The sequence below is a fragment of the Cynocephalus volans genome, chromosome 2, assembly GCF_027409185.1.
Source record: "Cynocephalus volans isolate mCynVol1 chromosome 2, mCynVol1.pri, whole genome shotgun sequence".
Lineage (NCBI taxonomy): Eukaryota > Metazoa > Chordata > Mammalia > Dermoptera > Cynocephalidae > Cynocephalus > Cynocephalus volans.
The window spans coordinates 89,167,094-89,172,756 of record NC_084461.1 but is presented as its reverse complement, the minus strand read 5'-3'; positions in this window follow the sequence as shown (position 1 = coordinate 89,172,756).

Below are 5,663 nucleotides of genomic sequence, written 5' to 3'. Positions count from 1 at the left end.
AGAGAGTGAGCGCCCGACCTGGCACACCCCTGTGAGTGACCACTGGCCCAGCCCTGTTCGGGGGGCTGATGCCCACCCGGCTCCCGCCTGCATCACCGGTTCACTCACCGCCCCGGGGCTGCCTCCATTTTCCCAGGTGCTGGCAGCTCCGCCATGCTCGGCCGTCACTGAGCCTTCCCACTTACTTGGCCCATCGCGGGGCTTTCCGGAGCCTGTGGGCCGGCCTCCCCTCCCACTCCCTCTGCAGTTCTCTGGCGGGGCTGGTGGCGTGGGGCGTCCCCGGCCAGTGTCGGGAGGGCAAGGAAGTACGGGTGGGCTGACTGTCACTCCACCACACCCTGGACTCCGGCCCCCGGTAAACTTCCTGTTACTGGGAGGCAGATACCATCTGTGCGGCCACCAGTTCGGAAAAAAGCCTAACCAATTTCTGGTTGGGAATAGTGTGGTAGGAGAGTTCCCAGGTCCGCTTGAACCTGCTGGAAAGCTGGCTGCAGGTGGGCACTAGATTTGGTCTATGCCAGGGGGATACAAAGGTGAACAAGTCCCGAGAAAGATCTACACAGTGCTGCAAAGGCACCCAGAGCGACTGGTCGTCAGTGCCTAGCAGAAACCTGGTAGACTTCCTGGGTGAGGTGGTGCTAAGCAGGGTCTGGAAGGCCCAGCTGATAGACGAGGGGTGCAGAAGACACGCCCCAGCCAAGCACAGTGCGCACAGAGTGGGGAGACGTGCGGCCAGGGAGGCAGAGACTCGACAGAAACCACACACTCTGCGGGGTCGCCACTGCATGATCCAACAGCCTGGGCCAGAGCACACGGAACAGGGAGAAGTCCTGCACAGGAAGTGAAAGCTCAACAGAGATCACACACCCTGTGGTACGTGATCCACCAGCCCAGCAGAGTACAAGCTGACCAGAAAGGTGGCTCCCCGGAGAAGCCCAAGACCCAAGGCAACCACACACACAAGGCACTAGAGGCCAACTGAGCAGTCATGGAGGGAGCCATACAAAATTGGCAACCACAGCAACACCCTAGTTAGTCATTAGTCTCAAACTGGTGGACTGTGAAACCCCCTGCCACAATGAATAAACACCAAAAAAAAGATACCAGAAATACAAAAAATCAAGAAAGTACACCACCAAAAGTTAAGAAATCTCAAACTCTAGATCCTATAGAACAAGAAACCCTTGAAATGACTGACAAGGAATTTCGAGTGATAATTCTAAGGAAAATGAATGAGATACAAGAAAACTCAGCTAGACATCACGATGAAATGAGGAAAAGTATACAGGATCTGAAAGAGGAAATGTACAAGGAAATCAATGTCCTGAAAAAAAATGTAGCAGAACTTGCTGAACTGAAGAAGTTATTCAGCGAAATAAAAACACAATGGAGAGTTTAACCAGCAGGCTTGTCGAAGTTGAAGAGAGACCCTCTGAACTTGAAGATGGGCTGTTTTAAATAACACAAGCAGACAAAAAGAAAGAAAAAAGAATCAAGGAAATTGAAGAAAATCTGAGAGAGATATCAGACAACCTTAAGCGCTCAAATATCCGAGTCATGGGTATTCCAGAAGGGGAGGAAAATGGAGATTCTATTGAAAACATATTCAACAAAATAGTGGCAGAAAACTTCCCAGGTATAGGAAAAATCACAGATCTTCAGATCCAGGAAGCTCAACGATCTCCAAATGTATTCAACCCAAAAAGGCCTTCTCCAAAACATGTCATAGTCAAATTGACAAAACTCAGAGACAAAGAGAGAATCCTAAAAGCTGCAAGAGAGAAGCGTCAAATCACCTATAAGGGAGCCCCAATCAGGCTAACATCAGACTTTTCATCACAAACCCTAAAAGCTAGAAAGGAATGGGATGATATTTTCAAAATACTAAAAGACAAAGATTGCCAGCCAAGAATACTCTACCCTGCAAGGCTATCCTTCCGAAATGAAGGGCAAATAGTATATTTCTCAGACAAACAAAAACTGCGGGAGTTCACTACCACAAGACCACCCTTACAAGAAATCCTCAAGGGAGTACTGGGTTTGGTTCCTGAAAAATAACTACCACTGCCATAAAAACCCAAGAAAAATCAATACCCACTACTATAATAAAAATGGCATTCATGAAGAGAAAAGAAGCAAACAAAAACACTATCTACAACCTAAGGAACCAACAAACACAGAAACCAAACAGTAAATCAGAAAGCAAGGATCAAAAGACACCTAAGACAACCAAACAACCAATAAAATGCTAGGAATAAATCAACACCTTTCAATAACAACTCTTAATGTAAAAGACTTAAATTCCCCAATCAAAAGACACAGAATGGCTGACTGGATCAAAAAGGAGGACCCAACTATATGCTGCCTACAAGAGACCCACCTCACCCATAAAGATTCACACAGACTAAGAGTGAAAGGATGGAAAAAGATTTACCATGCAAACAGAAAAGAAAAATGAGCTGGAGTAGCTATTCTCATATCTGACAAAATAGACTTTAACCTAAAAACCATAAAAAGAGACAATGAGGGACACTAAATGATAAAAGGACTGATGCATCAAGAAGACATAACAATCATATATATGTACGCACCCAATGTTGGAGCAGCCAGATTTATAAAACAAACTCTATTAGACCTTAAGAAGGAAATAGACACTAATACCATAATAGCAGGGGACCTGAACACCCCACTGTCAATATTAGACAGATCATCTAGGGAAAGAATCAGTAGAGAAACACAAGATCTAAACAAGACTCTAGACCAATTGGAATTGGCAGATATCTACAGAACATTCCACTCAACAACCTCAGAATATTCATTCTTCTCATCAGCATATGGATCATTCTCCAGGATAGATCACATATTAGGTCACAAATCAAGTCTCAATAAATTCAAAAAATTGGAATTGTCCCATGTATCTTCTCAGACCACAATGGATTAAAACTAGAAATTAATAACAAACGAAACTCTGGAAACTATACAAACACATGGAAATTAAACAGCATTCTACTTAATGACATATGGGACCAAGAAGAAATCAAGCAGGAAATCAAAAAATTTATTGAAACTAATGAAAACAATGATACATCATACCAAAACCTGTGGGATACTGCAAAAGCAGTATTGAGGGGAAAATTTATTGCATTAAACGCTCACTTCAGAAGAATGGAAAGATGGCAAGTGAACAACCTAACACTTCACCTTAAAGAACTAGAAAAACAAGAACAATCCAAACCTAAAGTTAGCAGATGGAAAGAAATCATTAAGATCAGAGCAGAACTGAATGAAATTGAAAACCAAAAAACAATTCAAAAGATCAACGAATCAAAAAGTTGGTTTTTTGAAAAGATAAATAAAATTGACAAACCATTAGCATGGCTAACAAAAACAAGAAGAGAGAAGACTCAAATAACAAAAATTAGAAATGAAAAAGGCGATATTACAACTGATTCATCTGAAATACAAGGAATCATTCAAGACTACTATAAACAACTATACGCCAACAAATTTGAAAATGTGGAGGAAATGGATCAATTTCTGGACACACACAAGCTCCCAAAACTGAACCATGAAGACGTAGAAAATTTGAATAAAGGAGATTGAAGCTGCTATCAGAAGGCTCCCGGGGGCTTTTCAAGATGGCGGCGGCTGCGGCGGCTGGCGCGGAGTAGCTGAGGTGGAAAAGGCGGCCACTGGGCCTCAGGCAGCCGGGAAACTTGTGGACCTTCCTCTCGCCATCTCTTAAGGGAGGACTGCTGCTGCTGACCGGTCGTGGGGGGTGACCGCCACTTTGCCCCCGGCAGGAGATTCTGCCTCATTTACAGGCAACAGCTTTGAAGTGTGGAGCAGGAAAAGAACTGTTTCTTAGCTGCAAATGTGAGTCTCGAAACAGGGAACACGGCGCCAGGGCTGCTGTGGATGCAGCCAGGATCCCGGAGGCCGGGGCCGCGCTGAAGGCGGCCAGCTGCCCTATTCAGGATTCGAGGTTTCAGGCCGGCATTAAAGAAGATTCCTGGGAGCGCCCGAGCTGCGCCGCGACTGAACAGCCTGAGGCGGCAGCGGCCGAGAACTGGGAAAGGCGGCAAACCAGAGACAGAGAGCGAGCACCCGGCCTGGCCCAGCACTGTGAATGACCCCTGGCACAGCTCTGTTCGGGGGGTGGATGCCCACGCGGCTCCCGCCTGCACCACCAGGCCACTCACCGCCAGGTGCTGCCTCCATTTTCCCAGGTGTGGGCAGCTCCGCCCTGCTCGGCCATCACTGAGCCCTCCCATTTGCTGGCCTGGCGCCAGGCTTTTGGGAGCCTGCGGACCGGCCATCGCTCCCACTCCCTCGGTGGTTCTCTGGCGGGGCTGGTGGCGGGGGGCATCCCGGGCCAGTGTCGGGAGGGCAAGGAAGTACGGGCGGGCCGACTGTCACTCCACCATACCCTGGACTCTGGCCCCAGGTAAACTCCCTGTTACTGGGAGGCAGATACCATCTCTGCGGCCACCAGTTCGGAAAAAAGCCTAACGAATTTCTGGTTGGGAATAGTGTGGTAGGAGAGTTCCCAGGTCCGCTTGAACCTGCCGGAGACCAGGCTGCAGGTGGGCGCTAGACTCGGTTTGTACTGGAGGGATACAAAGGTGAACAAGACCCGAGAAAGATCTACATAGTGCTACAAAGGCACCCAGAGAGACCGGTCGTCTGTGCCCAGCAGAAACCTGGTAGACTTCCTGTGCGAGGCGGTGCCGAGCAGGGTCTTGAAGGCCCAGCTGATAGACGAGGGGTGCAGAAGACACGCCCCAGCCCAGTACAGTGCGCACAGAGTGGGGAGACGTGCGGCCAGGGAGGCGGAGACTCGACAGAAACCACACACCCGGTGGGGTCGCTACTGCACGATCTAACAGCCTGGGCCAGAGCACACAGAACAGGGAGAAGTCCTGCACAGGAAGTGAAAGCTCAACAGAGATCACACACCCTGTGGTACGTGATCCACCAGCCCAGCAGAGTCCAAGCTGACCAGAAAGGTGGCTCCCCGGAGAAGCCCAAGACCCGAGGCAACCACACACACAAGGCACTAGAGGCCAACTGAGCAGTCACAGAGGGAGCCATACGAAATTGGCAACCACAGCAACACCCTAGTTAGTCATTAGTCTCAAACTGGTGGACTGTGAAACCCCTGGCCACAATGAATAAACACCAAAAAAAAGATACCAGAAATACAAAAAATCAAGAAAGTACACCACCAAAAGTTAAGAAATCTCAAACTCTAGATCCTATAGAACAAGAAACCCTTGAAATGACTGACAAGGAATTTCAAGTGATAATTCTAAGGAAACTGAATGAGATACAAGAAAACTCAGCTAGACATCATGATGAAATGAGGAAAACTATACAGGATCTGAAAGAGGAAATGTACAAGGAAATCAATGTCCTGAAAAAAAAATGTAGCAGAACTTGCTGAACTGAAGAAGTTATTCAACGAAATAAAAAACACAATGGCGAGTTTAACCAGCAGGCTTGTCGAAGTTGAAGAGAGAACCTCTGAACTTGAAGATGGGCTGTTTTAAATAACACAAGCAGACAAAAAGAAAGAAAAAAGAATCAAGGACATTGAAGAAAATCTGAGAGAGATATCAGACAACCTTAAGCGCTCAAATATCCGAGTCATGGGTATTCCA